This window comes from Eleutherodactylus coqui, chromosome 4, assembly GCF_035609145.1.
Source record: "Eleutherodactylus coqui strain aEleCoq1 chromosome 4, aEleCoq1.hap1, whole genome shotgun sequence".
Lineage (NCBI taxonomy): Eukaryota > Metazoa > Chordata > Amphibia > Anura > Eleutherodactylidae > Eleutherodactylus > Eleutherodactylus coqui.
In genome coordinates, this window is record NC_089840.1 from 287,671,623 (window position 1) to 287,698,853 (window position 27,231).

At 48.6% G+C, this 27,231-nt stretch overlaps 1 pseudogene; it reads right to left on the reverse strand.

Moving 5' to 3' along the window:
* LOC136626752 (zinc finger protein 850-like) overlaps positions 1–27,231 on the reverse strand; it is a 95,853-nt pseudogene that overhangs the window by 22,873 nt on the left and 45,749 nt on the right.

Genomic DNA, 27,231 nt, shown 5'->3' on the forward strand with positions numbered 1-27,231 from the left:
CCCCCCATTGCACTCCCGTCACAGTAGGGGTATTGCGCAGATGAATTGCCAGAGCCTCTGTTGCTATTGCAAATAAGGCCGGGGATAAGGGACATCCCTGGTGCGTTCCTCGGGACAATGGGAATTTCATTGATGGTATCCCAATAACTACCACATTTGCCATGGGTGATCTATATAACAGCCTGATCCATCCCAAGAATTGTGGTCCAAAACCAAAACGGATCAAGCAGGCCTCTAGAAAATTCCATTCCACTGAGTCAAATGCTTTTTTAGTGTCTAACGACACTATTGCCCAAGGTTTGTTATGCATTCTATCCAGTTGTATTATTGTTTGGGTTCTACGTATATTAATCGTTGTTGACTTCCCGGGCATAAAACCTACCTGGTCTTCATGAATTATAGAAAGAATTACTTTATTCAGGCTAGTGGCTAATATTTTAGTCAGTATTTTATAGTCTACATTAAGTAGTGATATTGGCCTATATGAGTCGCATTCAGTTGGGTCTTTCCCCGGCTTTAGTAAGACTATTATTGAAGCATCATAAAAGGAAGATGGTAGAGTATCTTCCCGATACCCCCATTGTAAAGCGTTGCGTAACATTGGGGAGAGCTGATCTACATATTTTTGGTACACTCCCAAGGGAAGGCCGTCCGGTCCAGGGGATTTATTTAATGCCATTTCTCCAATTGCTAGTTGAATCTCCTCTATTTCAATTGGGGCCTCTAGTAAATCTACCTGTTCTGGTGAGAGAGACGGAAAAGCTAGATCTTCAGGATAGCCTAAGTTATCCGTCACTGATTTATTATTTGAGGAGGTATATAGGTTAGCGTAATATTCTTTAAATCTGCCTCTGTTAGTAACAGTCCATCATCAGCCTTTATTTTAAGCACAGAGTTAGATTGTCAATTTTGTTTAATTAAATTGGCCAGGAGATGACTAGACTGATTGCCCATCTCGAAAAAATAATGCTTCGTAAAAAAAAGTTTTCTTTTGGTTTTAATATGTAATTGGTGTTTTGTATAGACAATTGAGCCCTAGCCACTGCACCTTATTAGTATCTGTGGGATCTGCAATATATTGCTTTTCTGCGTCGGTCATCTGTTGTTCCAGTTGGAGATCAGCCTGGGAGGTGGTTCTTTTTATATATGAAATGGTTGACCTAAAACAGCCTCTAAGGTAGGCTTTCATGGTGTCACACTTCAATGTTTCCCGACGTTCTTGCTTATGGATTTGAAGGAACATATCTATTTGACCTGGTGTGCGGTCTTGTGCTCCTATCAACTTTAATCAGAAGGGGTTTAGTTTCCAGGTATGAGTAAAGTATTGCCCTGGACATTGTAATGTGAGTAGGATCGGACTATGATCCGATATCCATCTAGCTCAGGGGTGTCAAACTCATTTTCACCGAGGGCCACATCAGGCTTATGGTGACCTTCAAAGGGCCAACTGTAAGACAGTATAGTAAGAGCTCGTTCACACCAGCGTATTTGCGTACATAATATGCAGTAAATAGAAGCCATTGAGGTCAATGAGTTCATTCACATGATGTATATTTTCCTACAGCATGACCTATTTTGTTACATACTACGCACTGCAATAAGCCATTGAAGTGAATGGGCCACGCAAATATGTGGTGAATGCACAGGAAACCTATGTATTCACTACATATTTGCGCACTATTTCAGTGAGCCCATCTACGTTCTTTTTTTGCGTACGCAAATATACAGGCAATAGCGACGCCCACAGTGGGCCAACCAGCAATAGCGACCCCCACAGTGGGCCAACCAGCAATAGCGACCCCCACAGTGGGCCAACCAGCAATAGCGACGCCCACAGTGGGCCAACCAGCAATAGCGACGCCCACAGTGGGCCAAACAGCAATAGCGACGCCCACAGTGGGCCAAACAGCAATAGCGACGCCCACAGTGGGCCAAACAGCAATAGCGACGCCCACAGTGGGCCAAACAGCAATAGCGCCCCCCACAGTGGGCCAAACAGCAATAGCGCCCCCCACAGTGGGCCAAACAGCAATAGCGCCCCCCCCCCATAGTGGGCCAATTAGTAATAACGACCCTCACAGTTGCCCCAGTAGTAACAGGGTACCCCACAGTAATATTAACCCCCCCAAAGCAGCCGCCATTAACGCCCCCCACAAAGCAGCCACCATTAACGCCCCCCCCAAAGCAACCGCCATTAACGCCCCCCCCAAAGCAACCGCCATTAACGCCCCCCCCAAAGCAGCCGCCATTAACCCCCCCCCAAAGCAGCCACCATTAACGCCCCCCCCCCAAAGCAGCCACCATTAACGCCCCCCCCCCAAAGCAGCCACCATTAACGCCCCCCCCCAAAGCAACCGCCATTAACGCCCCCCCCAAAGCAACCGCCATTAACGCCCCCCCCAAAGCAGCCGCCATTAACCCCCCCCCCAAAGCAGCCACCATTAACTTCCCCCCCAAAGCAGCCACCATTAACCCCCCCCCAAAGCAGCCACCATTAACCCCCCCCCCCCAAAGCAGCCACCATTAACCCCCCCCCCCCCAAAGCAGCCACCATTAACCCCCCCCCAAAGCAGCCACCATTCCCCCCCCCCAAAGCAGCCACCATTAACCCCCCCCAAAGCAGCCACCATTAACCCCCCCCCAAAGCAGCCACCATTAACCCCCCCCAAAGCAGCCACCATTAACCCCCTCCCAAAGCAGCCACCATTAACCCCCTCCCAAAGCAGCCACCATTAACCCCCTCCCAAAGCAGCCACCATTAACCCCCCCCCAAAGCAGCCACCATTAACCTCCCCCCCCCCCAAAGCAGCCACCATTAACCTCCCCCCCCAAAGCAGCCACCATTAAGCTCCCCCCCCAAAGCAGCCACCATTAACTCCCACCCTAAGCAACATTAATCCCTCTCTTAGTAATAATAGTCCGTCCCCCCCCCCCAACCCATATACTTACTTGCTCCTTGCTGTCAGCACCGCTCCCCCTCTGCTCACACTGAGTCCAGGTGCACACTGACGTCAGTGTGTGCGCCCGGCACGCTTCCTCCTCGAGTCCTCTCTTGCGGAACTGAAGAGCAGGGGACTCAGGGGAGGAGGATCCCGGCTGCACACTGACGTCAGTGTGTGCCGCGATCAGCGGTAACAGCGCGATTACTAGCGGGGAGCTGCGGCACCCCAGCTGGTAATCGCTAGAGAGGTGTCGGCATGCCGCGAGCCAAAGAAAATGAGGCAGCGGGCCTTGTGTTTGACACATGTGCTCTAGCGCCATGCATTATTGAAGTTAAGTAGATAGTGAGCGTCGGGGATCCAAATATGTAATCTATGCGAGAGAGAGATCCTCTACCAGGGGAATGGCATGTATATTCATGGGTATCTGGGTGTTTAAAACGCCATAAATCAACCCATCCTACCCCGTCAAACATCTGCCTCATTGAGGAGTCACGAATGGTCACAGGCATCTGTTGTGTACTAAACCTGTCTTTTATAGGATCCATAATCTGGTTAAAATCTCCCATACATATGATCTCTGCCAATGGATATTGGTGCGCGGACATAACTGCTGCTTGTAATACAAATACATTGTTACGCAGGGTATGATAGATGCACAGAATAAGATACTGTTTGGCATTAATCTCAGCGTAGACAAAAATGAATTGAGCCTCCGGGTCTCTACGGGTGTTTATCAGGTTCCACAGTAAAGTACGATGAACCAGGAGGGAAGCGCCCCTACAATATCTTGTCTAGAATTAAATGCGTCTCCTGTAAGTCGATAATAGGAGCAAATTGTCTAATTTAGGAGAACACTGCTGTTCTTTTAATTGGGGTGCCCGATCCTCGCACATTCCAAGTCATATTTCAATGACATTTATATCATTTGTGTAATAGGATAGTACATGTCTATATTCTTGCTTTTAAGTAGATGTGGTGATATATATCTAGTATCAGTTGAGTAATACACATACCAAAACATAACAGTTATCCTAACTTAGATCAACAAAACAGCTTATACAGCTAGTGGGTTTCCTAGAAAACCCCCATGAATTATCCAATCAAATATTCTATTCTACTTTTCTTCTCTTACTCCCTCTCTATAGTGTTAGAATATTTCGTATAGACACCCTAATATTCAACGGATGGAGGGGGGCCCCGGCCAAAGTGCCCCTGATAGAGATGAGTGAGTATACTCACTAAGGCACATTCCTCGAGCGAGTAGTGCCTTAGCTGAGTATCTCCCCGCTCGTCTCTAAAGATTCGCGGGACGCCGGGGAGCAACAGGGAGATCTCTCTCTCCCTCTCTTCCCCCCGCTGCAACTCACCTGTCACCCGCGGCGGCCCCCGAATCTTTAGAGACGAGCGGGGAGATACTCGGCTAAGGCACTACTTGCTCATCTCTACCCCCTAACTATCAGGGCTATCATTTTTTCTATACATAATATCGGTTTATGTAGCCTATTTAAATTGACCCTTAGCCCCCCCAACCTCCAAAACAACGTAAATTTCAAAATAGCCAGTTTCTCCTTATTTTCCTCCACTATAAATCAATATCTGGCATATAAACAAAATATCGTCTGCAATTTAGATTTCCTTTACTCTGCCTTATGTGGATATAATATTGAAGATCTTGTTTTGTTAGTTGCTCATCTATTTATGCTGGATGCATGCGTCACCAGTCTTCTGCCTCCTCTGGTGAGTGCAAGAAGATTGCCTTTCTGTCCGAAACTATTCGCAGCCTCGCCGGGTACGCCAAAGAATATGGGATCCCTCGTTTAAATTTCTTGTTACTATCGATAAATGTAGCCCTTTGTTTCTGCAGCTCTGCCGAGAAGTCGGGGAATATTGACAGCACTGCGTGGTTATATGTAATAGGACTTTTCAGCCTTGCCTGCCGCAGCGTGATATCTCTGTCCCGGCAGTTAAGGAGTCGTGCCAATAATGGTCTCGGGGGCTCACCAGGTACAGGTGGTTTTGTTGCCACTCTGTGCGCTCTTTCGACTGCAAACACAGGTGTAAACACATCGTTCCTTAGTTTCGATTTTAGCCATTGTTGTAAAAAGATTTCTGGTGATGTACCTTCCGCCTTCTCCGGCAGGCCAAGGTGGTTTTCTAGGTCATCTGTTTTGGGGTGACAAGTCGGGTTTTTTAACTGCCATTTGTATTTTAGCTGGAAGCGGCTGTATTTTGTCCTCGACTGCAGAGATCCTTCCCTCCATCTCATGTAGACGTCCTCTGACATTTTGTAAATCTTGGCGGAGTAAATTAACGTCTATTTTAATTTCCTCAATTTTCCCCGTCGGATGTTTTGCAGGTATTGATGGCCTCTAGCACCTGACGCAGTGTTGCTTCAGATTCTTGTTCTGCGTCAGCGTTTTTAGCTTTAACAGGTGTAGATTTAGCCATTTTAGGTGGTGTTTCAGAGCTGTCAGCTCGGGCAAAGTCCTTTAGTTTGTCAATTGCAGGAGTGTTTTCTGCGTGTGTACTCATATTTGTAGGTATTTATTGCCTGGTATCTGTATTTATGAGGATATACACTCTGTGTTAATATTGAAAATATATCTGGGTAGAAGCAGAAAAACAAAGAAGTCTCTTGACGTATAGAAGGACCTGCAGTGTCCAGCAAGGTATTATAATATATGCACGGAGATCTATAGTTGCTGTAGACTACACTGTTCTTTGCTTCCTCCAACCTATGGCGTCACTTTGAGCGTAATGGCGGCTCCCAGCGGTCTGCTTCTCGTTAATGGCAGCTATCTCTATTTGCACTGTATGGATTACACCTATGTTGTGCCAGAAAATGGTTTAATTCTGCGCACAGCCTGCCTTTGGTTTCTGTAAATCTTGGACAGGTGTTCATATGGGTGCAGAAGCTCTCAGTCTTTATGAGTACTTCTCTATCTGCACCTTCCCCCCTGTGCTCTGTGTAATGTCGGTGCCACGTGTTTTGGGTCCGCACACATTAATGGTGGTCACCTCTGGCCACACTGCTCCAACCACACATGTACCTGCAGGGGAGAGATTCCACCTCCGCTTCCCGCCCGTCGTAAGACCGCCTCAATCTTTAGGGGTCTCTCGGATTCCCGCCTCCTTCCAGATCTCTCTGCTCCACTGCCGCAGTCGTACCCAGTCTCCCACTCACCTCACTCCTCTTTCTTTCGGGTGAGCACCGAGGGGAAAGCTTGTGTGGGCCCACCTCTCCGTCGCTAAGGCCAGACCACAGAGCCGCTCAGCTCAGGCCTCACCGGGCTTCAGATCAGGGCGCTCCTCAGGGCTGAATTCCACACCTTCCGCCGCCACTCATTACCGGAGTCAGCAGAGAGCTCCTCGGCAGTTCAGTGCAGTGTTTCCGCTGTTTAGTAAGCTTTTCAAAGGATTTTAACAGTATTTAGGGGTGTCTTGGGTGGGATTTTGGCTCACATGCGACCGTCCATTTTGCCTGCTGGCCACGCCCCTCAGAAACACCAAATCCTTATGGTCTGTGAGGACCATAATAGTATGTTGAGCGCCCTCTAAAAAAATGTCTCCATTTATCAAATGCTCAGTTTATGGCCAATAATTCCCTGTTGCCAATATCATGATTACGTTCTGCCTAATTAAAGTTTCTGGAAAAGAACGCACAGGGTTGGAGACGAGGTCGGCCAGGAGATTCCTGTGAGAGGACTGCCCCCACACAGTGCTCAGAGGCATCCACTTCAATGATGAACGGGCGATCTAGATCTGGCTGAGCCAAAACCGGTGCTGTAGAGAAGGCCCTCTTGAGAAGTGTAAAGGCCTTCACAGCCTCCTGCAGCCAGAAATCAACCCTAGCCCCTTTTTAGTCAAGGGTTTGGCCACCACTGAAAAGTTCTTAATAAATTTCCGATAAAAGTTTGCGAACCCCAAAAAGCGTTTCAACGCCTATAGGTTGGTGGGTTGCACCCATTCGGTGATGATCTTGACCTTGTCCGAGTCCATCCGGATGGCTGACAGAGAAATAATATATCCAAGGAAAGCAATCTCCTGTACCCCGAAAAGGCATTTATCCAGCTTAGCATACAAAGGGTGGGTTCGAAGGCAGGAAAGAACTGCTTGGAAATGCTTAACATGGCTCTCCCAATCAGGAGAGAAAACTAGAATGTCATCCAAATATACAACCATGAACATGCCTAGAATGTCATGGAAAATGGTATTCATAAACCCCTAAAAGATAGCTGGCGCGTTACATAACCCAAATGGCATGACTAGACATTCAAAATGCCCCAACGGAGTATTAAACGCTGTTTTCATTCGTCCTCTCTGATACGAATGAGATTATAGGCTCCCAGAAGATCCAGCTTGGAGAACCAACGGGCTCCTATAACCTGGTTGAGAAGGTCAGGCATCGGGTGCAACGAGTACTGATTTTTGACGGTTATCTTGTTCAAAGCTCTATAATCAAAACACATGTCCGGAGGCCACCATACTTCTTTTCCATGAAAAATAACCCTGCCCCTGCAGGTGATTCGGAAGGACGTATATACCCCTTGGCAAGACGCTCAGTAATATACTCCTTCATCGCCTCGCGTTCTGGGACTGTTACATTATATATTCCCCGCTTGGGGAAGGAGATCGATTTTGCAATCCCATTCACAGTGCGGAGGTAACGTCTCCGAAAGTTGTTTCGAAAAAAACTATATATGTAGGTAACCCCCGCACAGTACACTCAGTGGAATGCACCTGGACCCCCTCCGGATATTGCCTAGGAGCGGAGGTTTTCCAACGGCTGTTTCTTGAAGCAATTGGCGACCCGATGACCTGGACCTCTGCAATAAAGGCATAATGGGTTCTTGAGGCGGAATTCCTTGCATTCCTTTGGGGACATAGAGCTCACCTCCATAGACTCAACTACATTGGTAGCTGAGGTTGTGGCCGAACTCTCGGACACGGTCACGGGTAGTTCGGTCCGAGTCTTATGTCGGGCTCTAAGACGATGGTCAGCCCTTTACTGCGATAGTCATAGCCTGCTCTAACATCTCGAGTTCCAGGTGCGACAGCGACAAATCTTTAACGGACTCGGACAACCCACTTAGAAATAAATCTTTCACAGCACGGTCATTCCATTTTGACTCCACACAAAACTGCCGAAACTGGGAGCAGAATTTTTCCGCGGGAAGTCTACCCTGCCGAAGCCTCAATAACTTACGGTGTACCCTGCCCTATCTGGCTTGTTATAAATCTGCCCAAGGGCCGTAAAAAAGGCATCTACAGATGGGGGGGGGGGGAGCCATGAGTCGTGTGGTAGCGAGAATATCCAGTTTTGAGGGTCACCCCTCAAACATGAAATAAATACCGTGGTTCCCTGAAAATAAGGCACCCCCGAAAGTAAGACCCATTAAGAAATTTGCAGAAATCGCAAATATAAGGCACACCCCGATAATAAGGCATACTAAAAGTGTGCAGGCAAGTCGAGAGGCCTGTCCCCTGCTGCCATCCCCGTTGTCTCCTACCTCCTCCTGTGCTGTACGAGTGTGCTGTTGTGAGCTCCCCTTGCTGGCTGGAAAACTCCATACTGTCGTTCTGTTGCTGCTGTACACGTCTGCTGTGATGAGCCCCCCTGGTGGCCGGAAGCTGCAATACCATCCGTGCTTACAAGAGGAACTTCTGTCTGCAGACAGGTACGTTACTTAAATTACAGCCCTTATTTTTTTTATGGCTCTGTGTGTGAGTCAGGCAACCATATGTGTGATTCTTAAGGCTGGGTTCTCACAGAGTGTATTTCCAGCCTTAGGGGGTGAGCATTACAGTCTCCAGACAGTGTGTGGGAGCCAGGTACTTTACAGCTTTTATTTTTTGTGGCCCTGTGAGTCAGGCAAATTTTCTGTGCCAGAAGATGATGACATGACTGTCATTGAGTAATTTTTGCTTTGTTTTCACAGTTTGTCTAGCTATATTGGTTTGTGGTGACAACTACGGTTTTGTGCAGTATATACGGTAATAAATGTTAATTTTTTTTGTTAAACAATAAATGGGAATTCTTCTTCATTGAAAAATAAGACACCCCCTGAAAATAAGACATAGCGCATATGTGGGAGCAAAAATTAATATAAGACGCGTCTTATTTTCGGAGAAACAGGGTATGTCCACGCTCTGGTATTCTGAATCCGACGAGCTTACCGAAAGGAAAAAACGAACCTGCGGTCCCCAGAAAATGCCAGGCAGAGGGACCTTAGGCTCGACTACCGATCCTGGGACTGCAGCTGTTGCAGCCGAGGCACTGGTGGCAGACTGCTCCTGTAAGTGGAGCCAAGTGGACAGGTCTTGAACTTGGTTGGCTAGAGCCGCAGCAGCCTCCCTGTCAGGGCTCAGACGTGGAGGCCGAAACAAGTATCCAGCAGCAATATGTCCAGTGTTTCTGTTACGGCTGGCAGGGACAGATGGACAGGGGGTCTCTACACCAGCCCTCTCCCGTGTCCCTACCTACTTGTCCCCCCTGGGCTAGGCCCCAGGGCGGCAACTGGGCGACGTCCCTACGCTGAATTAGTGCAGGGATCCCACAGAAGGAGGGACAGGGAAACTGTCAGGAAGCGTTGAGAAACTGGAAAAAAAACGGAGAAAACCAGAGTGTCATCGAGAAGTAGGCAGGGTTAAAACCGGGGGACACGTGCGAAGTACAAAAGGCAAACAGGAGGCAGAGTCAAGAGAATTCCGAAGTCAAACACGAGAAAATCAGGTCAATAAACGCAGGTGTAGACAGAGCGAGTCTAAAGCAAACACTGGCAATGAGAGTCTGGGCCAGCCAGGCTTGTATGCAGAACTCCCTGCCCAGAGGGTGGGGAGAAGTCACATGGTAACCGGGGGAAAAATCATAAAACCACCTCCCCCTGGCGGTGCGTACTGACCCGAGCGCTGTGCTGCCGACCAGCGGACAAGCACGCCCGCAACGACCAACCACCAGAGTGAGGGAACCCCGGAGAGAGACACCAGCCCGGGCCCTTGCAGCACCCGGACGAGCAGCTCGCAGCAACAGGGCCCCCAGTGGTAACCCCATCTCTAACATCTCGACTTTTGTTTCGACACTTGTTTTAGTTCACCCAACTGTCTATCTAGTGGTCACTTATTAGAGACACCCATCTGCTTGCATGTTGGAGCTCTTTTCTCCCTCAGAACAGCAGTAACTCACTGTGGCATCCATTCACAGATATCAGAGGTCCCAGGATGCCAAAATACCTTCCCCACACCATTACTGCACCTCCACTAGCCTGAAGTGTTGACACCTGACAGGTAAACATCTGATGGTAGCTCTGTATAAGGATCCTCTGCAGGGAGCTCATTACTGGACTACTGGATGTACAAAGTGTTTCTTGCAAGAAATGCGCAGTTCTGTATGTTCTGTACACGGAGTGTGACTGAAATCCGGCTTTATATGATATTTTATATGAATACTTTTGGGAAAAAGAGAAACTAATATTTTTCTATATGACTATACATTATAAATGTATTTAGCTTGAGCAAGATAATCTACCTGGGACAGGCACCCAGGCTTTGTGAAGGATGTTATAAAGTATGATGGCAGGAGATTCATTCATCTTTACGTGTCAGCTAGTGTTTTCTGGTATCAACTACTTTCATGCCGGGAATATATGTTGATTTAGATGGGGCCGGTTACTGTATGTTCACTGAAAAACACATGGACTGAAAATCCTGTTCTTCATTAATCAATCATTGATGTTCGGGCCTTCTTGGACATGTTCTCTGTAGACATGGGGGTTTTCGGTTCTCCATATCTGCACATTATGCTGATTGACATAATCTGACAGATGAAATGTGGCCTCGTCTGAGAGGAGGATGTTTCTAAGGAAGTGACTGCTGGTGTTGATATGATTAACCATTTTGGTAGCCAATTCCGGTCTCGCGGCTTGTCATCTGGCTTCAACTGTTGGACAATTTGCACTTTATAAGGATACATACAAAGCCGCTCATGTAACATTCGAGGCCCTGTTATTGGAGGCATGTTGAACTGTCTTGATGCTTTCTGCATTGTTTGGGTAGGTTTCCCTGATTTGGATTGTTTTACCAATGTGTATGTGTCCATGATCTGCATTCTGTTATCTAGATATATATATGTCTCCAGGTTATGGATTCTATCATCTTTCTATATGTATCCTTGTTCTGTTTGCACACAGCAATGTAATGGAAGTCGAATAGGAATTAATGGTTTCTTAGTCCCATAATTGGGAAGATACTTTTCTCCCATCAGTACTGACAGCAAATGTGGAAGACACAGGCCTCAGTCACATATAGAATGGACTAGAAAGGCTGATGAATAGAAGCAACAGTCTAAACTTGGTAGAAATTGGAGGTCATGGTTATAGTTGTGAAGAACTTTTTTATTGGACAATGTGCAAAGCAGGATTGGCAAGTGTTCACTTTTGTTTTCAGTGGGACACTTCACATCGCGACAATGTGCGATGCATTCCAATTCACCATTTCTTCTTGTTTTTCAGGGAAGGGCTTATATTTAAAGCCCTTCCATGTAAAACAATTTCAGGATGCCAGCAGCTGGGTCCCCTACCACAGCTGTCATCTGTGACAGCTGTGGTAGGGAATTCTTTATTCCCCGCAGGGATGAAGAATTCCTTTGCTGCATCTGTCACAGATGTGGCAGGTGCAGCAGGGAATTCTTTTTCCTCACGGCAGATGTATTCTTCATTCCCGCGGGGACATGAAAATTATTGTTTTTCAGGGAAGGGCTTATGTTTAAAGCCCTTCGCTGAAAACCAAGGACGGGGTGCCAGCAGCAGGATCCTCTATCGCAGCTGTCATGTGTGACAGCTGCGGTAGGGAATTGAAGAAATCCTCTACTGCATCTGTCACAATGCTCAAGTCTCCCATTGACTTCAATGGGGTTCGTTACTCGAAACGAGCTCTCGAGGATTACAAAAAGCTAGGTTCGAGTAACGAGCACCCGAACATTTTGGTGCTCGCTCATCTCTAGTGAACATCAACTGACAACATGGAAGGCATGAGTAGCCATATGGTGGAGCTGCAACATATGCTATATGTTTACAGATCTACCAGAGGAGAAGCCAAACTTCACCTGCCAGAAATACAAGCTTGTATTTTTATTGGAGGAAAAAGTTCAAATTCTTCAGGAGAGAAAAGCTGCACTGAAACTCATTTAAGAAGAGGAGTAGTTCCAGGACAGAGCAGAAGAAAATCTTTAAAATGTTGAAGGAAAAGATGGCCATGGAATAAGGAGATGGAACAGGATTCAAGAGGTGAACAACTGGCTGTGTTGATGGCGCCATCAGCAAAGATTTGGATTTCTAGAGCATGGAGTGAATTACCTATATAATGTACTGCTTGCTAGAGACTGGTTGCACCTTACAATGACAGGAAAGCATTTATTTGGCAGGCACTCTGCTACACTCATCAGGAGAACTTTAAACTAGAACACTATGGGAAGGAAAATGGAAGGCCAGGTAAAAATATAGAGTCAATTAACACATTTGAGAGCCTCGCTATTACAAGTGGAAAGAAAAAACAAAAACAAAAAAAATCAGAAGGAAAGTAGAGGAGTAAGAGACACCGATCACAAACTAAACTGATTTTACACAAATGCACAGAGCATGGGAAACAAACAAGGATAAATAAAGCTTCTAAGGGCCCATTTACACGAAACGATGTTAGCTCAAAGCTGTCACTAAAATAGCCATTTGAGTGATCTCTTTGCATAAGCTCTAAGTAGCTAATTAGCTACTTAAGAGTTTATTAGTGTATAATTAAGGTGGAGACTTTGATACTGCTGATAGCTCCGAAAGCAGCAGGAGCACTGTTATATGCGAAGAACTGCTTTGTTCTGGAAGCTGTAAGTGGTATCCCGCTGAGACCTCAGTGTGATACTAACTGAAAGAATACTATCAGTGGTATCCCATTGAGAACTCAGCGTGCAGTGCTGATAAGACTCAAGCTAAGAGTCAGTGATGAACGAAAAGTGCAGGATGGCCGCGCATTTAGATACAGCGATTATCGCTCAAAAGATGGCTTTTTAGCGAAAATCGTTGTGTCTAAATGGGCCTTAACACAGGAAGAGAAATATGATGTCATAGGGATCACGGGAACTTGGTGGGATGATACACATGATTGGAACACAAGGCTTGAAGGAGAAAGAAACAGACCTAATAAAAGAGGAAAACGGGAATTTTTCTTACCGATAATTCCCTTTCTTGAAGGCATCATGACAGCATACATCTGGAGGTTGCTCACCTGCTGACCTGATGGGACAGGAAAAGGCAGAGCATAAAAGAAACCTCCCCTCCACCAAACACCAGTGCGTTCCAAATAACCACAGTGACAGAATACTTAACCAGAAGGTGTGTTTTTATTGTCATCACACACCCCAGACAAAGAAACATAAGCATACACATTACCTCATGTGTTAGACAAAACAAGGGTAACCGTGTCGGTAGGGGGGGGGGGGGAAGCCCGTATGCTGTCTTGATGCCTTCAAGAAAGGGAATTATCGGTAAGAAAAATTCCCGTTTCCCCTTCGACATCATGACAGCATACATCTGGAGGAATACCAAATAACTGGCATGGGCTTTTTTAGGGAGGGATTACTGCTTGGAGCACCCTCCTACCGAAGATTGCGTCCTGACTACATTTAAAGTCCAGCCTGTTGTGTTTAATAAAAGTATGGCCAGAAGTCCACGTGGCTGCGTTATAAATCTGCTCGATTGACGCGTGCGCTCTTTCTGCCCAAGAGGATGCCACCGCTCTCGTCGAGTGGGCCTTCAATCCTTCTGGAGGAGGGATGCCCTTGGCCTTGTAAGCCTCCTGGACAGCTCTCCTGAGCCACCGGGCGATCGCATCTTTAGAAGCGGCCCTTCCTTTGGCCTGCCCCTGTTCAAGATCCAGGCCGTAAGCCTGAACTTGTGAACCTCCGGGTAAAGAAGAGGGCCCTGCAGCAATAGGTCCGGTCTTGGTGGAAGGTGGAAAGGCTCTCCAACTGACAGAGATCTCAGGAGGGGAAACCAAGATCTTTTGGGCCAATAAGGTGCTACCAGAATTACTGACAGGCTTGACCGCAGTAATTTCCTTAGTAGGAGCGGAATTAATGGTAAAGGGGGAAAAGCGTACGCTAAGTCCTAAACCCAGGGGTGAGAGAGAGGGTCCGTGCCCAAGGCCTGTTTCTCTGCGCCTCGGGAAAAGAAAAGCCGGCACTTGGTATTTGCGCTTGACGCAAATAGGTCTATTTCTGGTACCCCCCATTTCGTCACAAGCAGGCTGAACACCTCGGGATGGAGTTCCCACTCTCCTGGGTCCACTTTCTTCCTGCTTAGAAAGTCCGCGGCTGAATTCTCGGCTCCTTTTATGTGAAAGGCCGACAGTGACTTGGTTGTGAGTTCCGCCCACTGAAGGATCCTTCCCGCCAACTGCTGCAGTAGAGGATTCCTGGTGGTACCCTGGTGGCGAATGAGTGACACTGTCGTCATATTGTCTGAAAAGATCCTCACATGCTTCATCCCTAAGAGCGATTGCAGGCTACGTAGGGATTTCCACACCGCATTAAGTTCTCTAAAGTTAGATGAACCAGATCTCTCATGAGCGTCCCAAGTACCCTGTATATGACCGCCTTCAAAGTGGGCCCCCCACACTTTAGCGCTGGCATCTGTTGTGATTATTATTGCAGGGTCCAAGTTCCATTCGGATGCCCGTGACAGGTTGTCCGATGACAACCACCAGCGGAGTGAAGATCTGGCTTTAGCCGAAATAGAGCTTGTCTGGTCAAGTGAGGACTGCAACTTGTCCCAATTCTGAAGGATTAGTGACTGGAGACCGTGACTATGGAACTGGGCCCAGGGAACCACACCAATACACAAAGTCATTAGCCCCAGGATCCGCATTGCGTCTCTTACTGTTACTCTAAATTTTTTATAGAGAGCGGAACATTCCTCTAAAATAAGCTGTTTCCTTAGAGGAGGAAGGGACGAATTTTGGAGACGGGAGTCCAGAATGACTCCCAGGAATTTTTTCCTGGTTTCTGGTTCTATGTTGGATTTTAGATCATTAATAATCTAACCCAGGTCCTTAAACAGTTGAAGCATGGAACCCAAGTGTGACCTCAGAATAGTCGGGGAATCTGCCACCAACAGGAAATCGCCCAAGTAGGGGACGATGATAATCCCACAATTGTGCAAAAAGACAACCATTTCTATCACCACCTTGGAAAAAATCCGTGGAGCAGAGGAAATTCCAAATGGGAGGCAAATAAACTGGAAGTGACAGATTTCCCCTTCCATTCTCAGCGCAAACCTCAGGAACTTTTGCGAGTTGACGTAAATGGGGATGTGAAAATAAGCATCCTTTAAGTCAATTGTGGCCATTACATTATCCCTAGCGATTAGGGGAGTTGCAGTTCTGATAGTCTCCATTTTGAATTTCCTATACTCAATGAATTTATTCAGTTCTTTGAGGTTAATTATTGTGCGGTGGGAACCATCTGGTTTGGGAACCAGAAAAAAGGGGGGGGGGGGAATAAAATCCCTTCCCCCGTTCCTTCTTGGGGACGGGGATAACCGCGCCAAGATCCAGCAGGTTCTGTACACCTCTCAACAGAGCCTGCTCTAGGCCTGGAGACTGGATTGAGGTTACAATAAATCTGTCAGGGGGGCGAGATTCTAGTTCGATCTTGTACCCCTCCGCCACCAGGTGTAGCACCCACTCGTTAGTCGTTATGTTACGCCAACTAGTGGCAAAACGGGCCAGTCTACCGCCCACCGGGCACGAAGATGCGGGCTGAGGGACAACAATAAGAGTCTTACCCCTTCCACCCTTCGGATAAGACCATCTTCCGGTCTTCCCTTTCCCAGCGTATGTAGACGAGGGACGTGGAGTGAAGGGTCTCTTGGGTGGTCTGATGGCTGGCAGTCCCTGGTTCTTGTCAGCTGCTTTTTCCAGCAGGCGATCCAGGTCCAGTCCAAAAATGCGTGCGCCCCGAAAGGGTAGGGTACACAGCTTGTTTTTGGATGTTAAGTCCCCCGACCACTCCTTTACCCAGACTGCCCTTCTGGCGGTGTTGGATAGGGCTGCCATCCGAGCTCCGAAGCGGACCGTTTCCATAGAGGCATCCGCCAGAAACCCCGTTGCCATCTGTAGCAGAGGGATGCCGCTCGCAAACTTTTCCCTGCAGGCTTTTTCGTCAATTAGGGACGCGAGCTGATCCAGCCAGACCGCCATGGAGCGAGCCACAGAAGGCTGGACGTGGACCAGGCCTTACGCATGGTCATGTCCACTTTATTGTCCAAGGAGTCCTTTAAGTGGGACGTATCTTCAAATGGTAATCCAGACTTCCTGGACACCATAGCGATAGCTGCATCTACTTTCGGCATTTCGTCCAGAAACGCCACCTCGTCTCCCGCAAATAAAAGGCGCTCCTTGAACTCCCTAGGGATTAGCGGAGCCTGATCCACACAATCCCACTCGTTCAGGATTAGTTGTTTGAGTGTGGCATTTACAGGAAACAAAGATTTCCGTTGTGGAAGCAATCCCGCAAACATATCGTCTTGCGCTGTGCGGGGTTGCTGCACATCTTCCTCCACCTGCATGGTTCTACGTACAGCTTTTAAAAGTTGATCCATGTCAGCGGTGGAAAAAAGGTACTTTTTCTCCTCCTGCAACACTTCCCCAAGATTATTAAACTCCAAATCCTGCACCATGTCAGAGTCGGACTCTGACACAGCCGGAGCAGACCTTTGTGTAACCCCTGAGGGCCCAGGTTGGAGGTCTGAGAGGGAGGACTGAATTTCTTCCCGGATGACCGACTGAATTTCGGACATAAGGGAAGATTTTTCCTCCTGCAGAACTTTTGCAGAACAAACGGCACATAATGTTTTGGTGTAGGAGTCATCGAGTTTGGCCAAGCACACTGGACACTTTTTACTCCTCCGCCTAGCCTCCCTAGGTTTTTGAGTATCCCTGTCCTGAAATGACAAGGGAGAACTCTGTTAGTCAGGAAGTGTATGTAGTGCAGGTGTTTGTAGGTTGGCCCACTGGACCACTTACAGTTTGGAGATTCTCTGGGTCATCTCTGGCCGACATCCTGCGCTTGTGGGATCAACTCCTGTACTTAGGATCGATTCCCTGGCGTGAAGAAACACCAGCCGTTCTCCCTGGTGCAGAGGAGCTTTAAAACTTGAATCCGGCGCCAGCCGTGCTAGGTCACGCCCACTTTCCGCTAGACCACACCCCCTTTCCTGCTAGGCCACGCCCACTTGCGGGCACCACGTCCCTCCCTGTGCTCCGCCGAGGCCACGCCCCCTTGAGAAGTGCTGCTGTTCGGCCCTGGACCCAGAGATGGCGGCTGCCGCCTAAATGACGGCCGCAGTGGTGCCGGAAAGCCCGTACTTGGACTCAGGCCCACGCAGTCCCCGGTTAGCTCCCAGATGAGGTACTTCCCACTGGGGCAACCGGGGCTGCCAGAAGGGATGCCGCCGCGCACCGGTAAGCCCTGGAACCTCCGGCATGGGACAGCATCGCTGGAGCTCTGCCGCTGCTGTCCTGAAGGAACAGGAAAAGCACTGGTGTTTGGTGGAGGGGAGGTTTCTTTTATGCTCTGCCTTTTCCTGTCCCATCAGGTCAGCAGGTGAGCAACCTCCAGATGTATGCTGTCAAAGGGAAAAGGTGTTGCATTGTATGTTAGGAAAGCTTACATCTCCACCGAGACTCAAGCTTCATAGCGTGGTAGTTCTGTAGAAACTTTTTGGGATAGAATACAAGGAGAGAACAGAAAGGACACCATTGTAGGCATTTACTATAGGCCGCCTGGACAAGCAGAAGATATGGAGGAATTCTTTCTACATCAGATGGCCAAGTTCTCAAAAAAGTACAACATAGTGATCATGGGAGATTTTACCGATCCAGACATTTGTTGGGAATCTCTCAGGTAAAAGTAATGGATCCAACAAATTCTGTCAGCTCTTTTTATCCACTTTATCTTCCAAAAGATTAGAAGAGAAAACAAAGGGATTGAGGCTTGCAAGAGAGGCTAAAAGCCATAAAAAAAGCATTTTGGGTGTATGTCAAAAGTAAAAGAATAGTCAAAAGATGCTATTGGATGTTTACAGGATGAGAATGGTGAATTGCTTAAAAATTATGTTGAGAAGGAAGAACTTTTACATCCTATTTTGTATTTGTTTTCTCTCAGAAAGTAGATGTAACATCCACTGATCTCCCTGTGCGAATGAAGGAACAAAAGAATGCAGGCTATATAATAATTATCTTAATGTGTATAGCGCCAACGTATTCCAAGCACTTTCAAGCATGGGAAACCACAGGCAAATACAAGAGATTACATGTGGTATACAATCAGTTTGAAATGAAAGGGTGGGGGTGATACACTAGGTACGGAGGGGGGATAAGGCACAGGGGAACACAGGCAGTATGGGAATTACATATGGAAATCAGTTATCAGGAAGCAAATGGGGTGGGGCAGTAATGAAGTACATGGGTAGAGGTAATAGGCAGGGTGAAAGGTGTGGGGAGCCATGGGAAAGGGCAGGAGGACTAGGTCAGGAGATTTGGTATGCCCTTCTGAAGAGGTGCATTTTTAGAGCACGTCTGAAATTTCGTGCATCAGAGATTGTCCAGATGCCTTGGGGCAGTGCGTTCCAGAGGACCGGTGCTGCTCTGGTGAAGTCCTGGAGGCGAGCATGTGAGGTTCGTTTTAGAGGTGTATTTAGTTTGAGTGTGTTAGCGGATCAGAGTGTCTGGGCTAGGTGGTGTATGGACAGGAGGGAAGCAATGTACGATGGCGTGGCACCATGGAGTGCTTTGTGGGTGAAGGTGAGGAGTTTAAATTTTGTTTTGCCGTAGATGGGCAGCCAATGCAGTGACTGGTATAGTGCAGAGGCATCTGAGAAATGGTTGGATAGAAAAAGGAGTCTAGCTACCGCATTTAGTATGGTTTAGAGAGGGGAGAGTCCAGTGCGGGGAAGGCTAATGAACAGCAAGTTGCAGTAGTCGAGTTGGGAGTGGATGAGGGTGACAACAAGTGTCTTGTGTGTCCGTGGTTAGGAACGAATACTAGAGATGAGCGAACGTGCTCGTTTAGAGCAATTACTTGAAGGAGCACCACCTTTTTCGAGTAACTGCCTACTCAGGCAAAAAGATGCTGGGGGCGGAGGGGTGGAGCGGGAGGGTAGCAGGGGGGAGCTTTCTCTCTCTCTCCCCCCCCCCCTCCATGCTCACCTGCAGCGCCCCCTGAATCTTTTCGCCCAAGTAGGCAGTTACTTGAAAAAAGCGATACTCGTTCCGAGTAATTGCTCTAAACTAGCACGTTTGCTCATCTCTAACGGATATGTTTTAGCAATATTTCTGAGGTGCAGGTGACATACTCGGGCCAGAGATTGGATGTGGGAGGTAAAGGGGAGGTCTGAGTCCAGTGTGACCCCCCAAGGGAGTGGGCGTGCTGTCTGGGAGTTATGGTGGTGATATGGAGATGTTGGGGGGAGGTCGGCTGGTTGAGGGCGGAAAGACAAGTCGGTGAGACTTTGTGAGAGGTTAAGTTTGAGAAAGAGGAAATACATGGTGTTAGAGACAGCAGTTTGTGATGTTTAGGAGGAAGAGTGCAGAGTTGTCACGGGAGAGGTATATAGCTGGGTATTGTCAGTGTAGAGATGGTATTGGAGGCCGAATTTGTGGATGGTTGTTCCAATTGGGGCTGTGTAGATAGAGAAAAGGAGGGGACCAAGGACCGAGCCCTAGGGAACTCCGACAGCGAGAGGAAGTGTAGAGGAGATAGAGTCAGCAAAGTAGACGCTGAAAGAGCGATCAGAGAGGTAGGAGGAGAACCCATGAGAGTGCGAATCAGTGAGAAGAAGGTCATGGTCAACAGTGTCAAATGCAGCGGAGAGGTCAAGGAGGATTAGTAGGGAGTAGTCGCCTCTTGACTTTAACATCATCAGGTAATTTGATACTTTTTTGAGAGCGGTTTCAGTCGAGTGTTTGGGGCGGAAACCGGACTGGAGGAGGTCGAGGAGAGAGTTGTCAGAGAGAAAGCATGAGAGGTGTGAATAGACTAGGCGTGCTAATAATTTGGAGATGAAGGGGAGGTTTGAGATAGATCGGTAGTTGGCAGTGGCTGCTGGATCAAAGGTCAGTTTCTTTAGCAGAAGGGATATTATGGGGTGTTTCAATAAGGAGGGGAAAATACCAGAGTTCAGTGAGAGGTTGAAGATGGTGGTGAGGTGGGTTATGACAGCCGGGGAAAGGGACCGGAGGAGGTGGGAAGGGAGAGGGTTGCTAGTTCAGGAGGTGGGGTGAGCAGCGGAAAGCAGTCTGGAGACTTCTTCTGTCGTTGGTTCTAAAGTAGAAAGTGACTAGGTGCTGGATGCAGTGCTGAGGAGACCGGGATCTGGGCTAGCTGTGCAGTTTTTGGAGATTTCTTTTCGGATGTTGTTGATTTTCTCTTTGAATTAGGTGGCGAGTTCTCCAGCAGTCAGATCCATCACGGAGGCCTGTTCTTTGGGGCCGAGGAGGGAGTAGGTGTTGAAGAGTCAATTGGGGTTGTGGGATAGGGAGGAGATGAGGGAGGCTAAATAATCTTGTTTCGCGTGGTGGAGGACGAGGTTATACGTTTTAAGCATGACTGTGGAGAAAGTCTGCGGGCTGCTTTGATTTTCTCCAAAATGTTGTCCCTATTTTAAAAAAAGGGAAGAAAGTGCACCCAGGAAACTACAAGCTTGTGAGCCTGAGTTCCAGAATGGGAAAGAACCAGGATCTTTGAACAACTTATTAAACAGCATATATGCAAGTACTTGGATGAGAATTGGGTAATTAACTAGAGCCAGCATGGGTTTGTAACAAACAAGTCATGCTAGACTAGTCCAATTTCCTTCAATGACAGAATCACTGACATGGCTCTGTCCTAGGCCCAGCGTTGTTCAACATTTTTACAAATGATCTGGAATTGAGGGGAAACTGATCAAATGTAATGTCGACACAGAGCTAATAAGGATAGCTAACACTATATAAGTAAGAGAGAGGATCCAAAAAGATCTGGAAAAGTTTGAAAAGTGTGCAGCAACTAACAGAGTGGTATTTAACGAGGAGAAATGCAAGATCCTTCATGTGGGTAGGGTAAACAAAAAAAAAAAAAAAAGCACAAAGAATTGGGCTAAGCAGCAGCACATGCGAAAAAGACTCTAGTATACTAATAGATCACAGACTGAACATGAGTCAATAGTGTGATGCAGCAGCAAAAAAGGCAAACAGAATTCTGTAATGCATCAAGAGAAGCATAGAGTCTAGATCACGTGAGGTAATTAGTCACCTCTACTCTTCCTTAGTCAGACCTCATCTGAAATACTGTGTCCACTTCTGGGCATCCCAATTTTAAAACAGTGGAGCAGGTTCAAAGAAGAGCTACCAGGATGGTGAGCGGTCTGCAAATCATGTCATATGAGGAACAGTTAAAGGATCTGCGAATGTTTAGCTTGTAAAAAAGAATACTGAGAGGAGACTTAATAGCTGTCTACAACTATCTGAAGGGCTGTCGCAGTGCAGAGGGATCAGCCCTATTCTCATCTGCACAAGGAAAGACTAGAAGCAATGGGATGAAACTGAAAGGAAGGAGACATATTAGATATTGGAAAACACTTTCTGACAGTGGGAGTGATCAATGACTGGAACAGATTGCCAAGGGAGGTGGCGAGTTCTCCTTCAATAGAAGTCTTCAAACAGAGGCTAGATGAACATGTATTTTGGATTATTTAGTGATCCTTCAGTGAGCAGGGGGTTGGACCCGATGACTTTGGACGTCCCTTTCATCTGTGTGAAATTGGCCTTACATTGCTGCCCCCCTCACAGGTGTCTCTGTAGCAACACTATGGATCAGATCTTTATCCTGATTCACAAGCTGTAAGGTATTTAGTCCTGTTTATTACCTGGTGATGGGGAGGGCTGGTGGTCCTCCATCATGATGTCCTTGTACAGATCCTTGTGTCCTTCTAAATACTCCCACTCCTCCATGGAGAAATAGACAGTGACGTCCTGACACCTTATAGGAACCTGACAACACAATGATACCGTCATCACCCAGACACGTTATACCACCATAGCGTTACTGTATAATGTCCCAGCATTCCCAGCAGCGTCACCTCTCCAGTCAGCAGCTCAATCATCTTGTTGGTGAGTTCTAGGATCTTCTGCTCATTGATCTCCTCCAGTATCAGGGGGCGAGGTGGAGGCCCTGTGATTGGGCTCAGGGGTCTTCCCCATCCATCAGACATCGGGGCCTGACAGCCATCACTAGAAGTCTTCTTCACTACCGTGTAATCCTGTTTATGGGGAGATACATCCATAAATATCACTGCAGACATTTCCAGTGTCCCTCAAGTCTCCAGTTATATCCATGTGTTATTAAGGTTCTGTTCACATCTGTGTTCATCAAAACAGAGAAACAACATTGGCAGAGTGTCAGATCTATTATATGGCCGACATCATCAGCACCCAAGAGCCCCATTGCCTTATAATAGATCTGTTGGGTATCGGTCATTTTACCAGCAAAACTGCGCAGCCGGCTCTATTATTTTCCAGCATTTATGACCTAATCAGCAGTAAATCCTCTGCCGTAGATGTGACCGGAGACTGACAGAGATAAGACTGATGGAACGTGACGTCATCCCCAGAATCTCTCACCTCTCCTGTAAGCTGGAAGAGTATCTCTAGGGTGAGGGTGAATATACTCTCCGCCATCTTGTCCCGGTTCCTCTCCATCCTTGTTGGGTCAATCAGGATAATTATCTGATATAGAAGATATCAGCCGAGGATCCTGAATGGGAAGAAGACGAGACAATGTAACATCATACAAAATCCGCTATAATAATACAATTACTGGAGATCATAAAGTGTAGATGTTGTGTTCTCTCTTTATACGGGATGGAGGTGAAGAGTTTGTCAATGTACGGCTACAAATGGACCGAGATAAGCCCGGGCTTGGGCAGAAAAATGGCAAATGAAGTTCAATGTTGAAAAATATAAGGTTCTGCACATGGGCAGGAGAAACGGATGTCACCAATATACACTAAATGGGTTACTGCTAGGGAGAAGTGATATGGAAAACCACCTGGGGGTATTAGTGGATTGTAGACTAAACTGGAGTAACCAATACCAGTCAGCTGCTGCAAAAGCTAATCAAGTCTTGGGGTGCATTAAAAAAGGTGCACAAAATGCTACTGATCGTCATGATATAATTTCAAGAGTTTTTAGATTAAAAGTTAAAACACTAATGTGGGTTATAACTAAAGGATAAATATATGGAGCGGTGCGGGGCTTTATGGATTCCATAGGTCCATGCGGCCCTGAAAATCCCCAACCCCCCCCCCTCCCCCCGTGCATGAAAGGTGGGAAATGCACAAAAAAATTCCCTGTAAGCCACACAAAGAGACCGTTCACAATGAAAACAGAGAATCCCTATACCAGTGGTTTCCAAACTTTTTCAGCCACGGAGCCCTTTTTGAAGCACAAGTTTCTTGAGGAGTCCCAAAGCGGGACAGAGGGTGTGGTCAGGGGAGGGGTTAGGGGTGTGGCTTATTACTGCCGTGGTGAGCAGCCATCAGCGTGCTTGGCAGCAAAGAGGGCTCTGCATGCCCCCGCATGCCAAAGGTTCACCTCTACAACGCCTCTGTTGGAGTCCCTGGCTATCGCTCATGGAGGAGCACAGATTGGGAACCACAGACCTAGAGCATTGAAGAGCGCCAGCAGATGGAGGGCAAGCCGCACCGATAAAAATGGCCGTTACGCTAATGCCGATAATAGTTGGGTGGTTCCTTCTTCCCCTATTCTGTCATACTGTTTAATGCCCTCATCAATGTGGAGGCTTGTAGTTCAGTGTGTGATAGAATATATATGTAAATACATTAACGAAGGCAGCGACCGACCATTATCAATGTCAGAAACACAGAGCTCACACATGTAATAGATGAACACACACAGCAGTCCGGCCGTTATGGCAGCAGCAACCAAGCCGGGTGGCGGCCTTTGGGGTTTTCATTACACCAAAAGCATCCCACCGTAACACACCTCAGTGGGCGCTTAGAGAAGGTCAGCGGGTCTATTTAGGCCTCATGTCCGCGGGCGGGAGAAGAATTAAAATCCGCAGCGGATTTTAACTCTTCTCCTGCCCGCGGATCCGCACCCCATAGGGATGCATTGACCACCCGCGGGGTAGATAAATACCCGCGGATGGTCAATAAAAGGGATTTTAAAAAAAAATGGAGCATGAAAAAATCTGGACCATGCTCCATTTTCATGCGGGTCTCCCGCGGGGACGGCTCCCGCGGGCTTCTATTGAAGCCTATGGAAGCCGTCTGGATCCACGGGAGACCTAAAATAGGAATTTAAAAGAATTAACTCACCCGCAGCGGACCGGGAGGGTCTTCTCTTCCTCATGGCCGGATCTTTCTTGCTTCGGCTCGGCGGATATGCACGGCGCATGCGCGCGGCACGCCGGCGACGTGCCGCCGGCGTGACGAGTTCATCCGCCGGCCGAAAAAGAAGATCCGGCCGTGAGGAAGAAAAGACCCTCCCGGTCCGCTGCGGGTGAGTTAATTCTTTTAAATTCCTATTTTCAGCGCTCATGTCCGCGGGGCAGGAGGGACCCGCTGCGGATTTTACATGGAGAATCCATAGCGGGCCTGATTTTCCCCGTGGACATGAGGCCTTAATGAAAATAATTTCTGTGACCGAGTATCCACCCAACCAAAACCACCAAAACCACCAAAAACCACCAAAAACACACTCCTCAACGGGATGATTTTCGCCCAAAGCTGCACACACCCGTATCAGCGAGCCTCTAGGCCAGCGTCACCCGGGCGTTCACTTCAATGGGTTCGTTTCCATGCGCACATCTTTCCTACACTTGTTGGTTGCACAATAATCCCGCCGCATGCGTCATTTTCCTGCGTTTTTTGAAGTCAATGCAGATTTACAAACACGCAGAATACGCTGCGATCTGTGTGAACCGCAGGAAGAACAACAACCGACTAATTGGCCATTTCAATTGGTGCAGATTTTTTTGCAAAAGTTCAGTAAACCCAGCGATACGCTGCAGAAAAAGCATCATCAATTCTGCGCTCAAATCCGCGTCCGCTGGGCGAATCTACAGATGAAATTGCATCAGCAAATCCGGACCGCGAATCCATCACAGAAGACGACACTCCGAAAAACGGGTTTTCCATCTGAAAGGCTGCAGTAACTTTTGGCTGCAGATGGTAAAACGAAAAAAGTGTTTTTGTCCGGCGTCGCCAGGAGAGCGAAGTGCGAACCGCGTCATCCTGTAGATGTGAGACCTTGTAACGGCTAACAGACAGACATGACAGATCGGCAGGGCCGGCGTCCGCCTCGGGCTCCGCAGCAATTAGGCCTCATGCCCACGGGTGGGTCGGATTCTACACGCAGGGGCACGCAGCGGAGTCCCCCCCTGCCCGCGGCTGAGGACGGTTTTAAGCTGCCGGTATCTGCTGCCGGTCTTCTCCATTACTTTCTAAATCTGCTTCCACTTTTTATTAAGCTCCTGCTCCCCCGCGGTATATGTGGCCCGGCCCGCGGATCGGAAGGCTTCTATTGACCTCAATGGCAGCTGTCCGTGCGGGATCCGCAGAGAGATAGAGCATGCTGAAAGGTCCGCAAATCAAATCCGCATGAGGACAACATACAAGAACGCACCGACGCCGGCCGGCACAGGGTTGGATTCCACTGCTGGCTCCCGGATGTGGAGTCCGACCCGTTCGTGTGCTGCCGACCTAATCTGCCCCCCAGTGCTGGTGACCCCACATACCTCCACCTGCAGCCAGACAGGAGCCGTGGGGTTGTTCTGTGCTTACAGGACCTGTGATGATGTCACCGTCATGTGATCAGTGTGTGGGAGGAGACAAGGGGTCACATGACCAGGTCTATCTGCTCAGTGGATGCCGGACTCTGCTGTGTGAGGATGGATTCAGAGTAGATGGAGCAGAGCCGAGCGTGTGTGAGACCGAGGAGCGGAGCCGAGCGCGTGCGAGACGGGGGAGCGGAGCCGAGCGTGTGTGAGACCGAGGAGCGGAGCCGAGCGCGTGTGAGACCGAGGAGCGGAGCCGAGCGTGTGTGAGACCGAGGAGCGGAGCCGAGCGCGTGTGAGACCGAGGAGCGGAGCCGAGCGTGTGGGAGACGGAGGAGCGGAGCCGAGCGCGTGCGAGACGGGGGAGCGGAGCCGAGCGCGTGTGAGACGGAGGAGCGGAGCCGAGCGCGTGGGAGAGGGAGGAGAGAATCCGAGCGCGTGGGAGAGGGAGGAGCGGAGCCGAGCGTGTGTGAGACGGGGGAGCGGAGCCGAGCGTGTGCGAGACGGAGGAGCGGAGCAGAGCGCGTGGGAGAGGGAGGAGCGGAGCCGAGCGTGTGTGAGACGGAGGAGCGGAGCCGAGCGTGTGTGAGACGGAGGAGCGGAGCCGAGCGCGTGCGAGACGGAGGAGCGGAGCCGAGCGTGTGCGAGACGGAGGAGGGGGGCCAAGCGTGTGTGAGACGGAGGAGCGGAGCCGAGCGCGTGCGAGACTGAGGAACCTAACCGAGCGCGTGCGAGACGGAGGAGCGGAGCCGAGAGCGCGTGCGAGACGGGGGAGCGGAGCCGAGAGCGCGTGCGAGACGGGGGAGCGGAGCCGAGAGCGCGTGCGAGAGGGAGGAGCGGAGCCGAGAGTGCGTGCGAGACGGAGGAGCGGAGCCGAGAGCACGTGCGAGACGGAGGAGCAGAGCGTGTGCGAGAAAGAGGAGGGGACCGTATATGGGTGTAATGTCCGCGGAGGGGGCCGTATATATGTGTAATGTACATATAGTTAGCAGCAGGTACATATACAGCAGTGCTGGGTACACATCATGTAATTAAGTGCCATTAGTTCCAGGATGCTGGACACATGAAGGGGTTAAACCCGTTTCCGGGACGTGAAGGGCGCCTCCTGACAGGTCTTACCTGATGAGCAGTGAGTCCGGCCATGAAGTGCGGGTGATGAAGGACACACATGCGCACCTCCACTCCATGCTCTTCAGTGGGACTACTGGGTATACGGCTCTTTATACTCCGGTTACTCCATCATGCTTTCTAGGACATTCTCATTGGCCATTTACCGGTAAGAGGGTCTCACTATGTCACCAGCATCCAGTGAAGATGACGGCAGCAGCGGGGGGCGGGCAGGGATTTCCCATCTCGGACCGTCTGAGAGGCACATCGTCCATGTGAATCAGATGATATGAATCCGTCGGC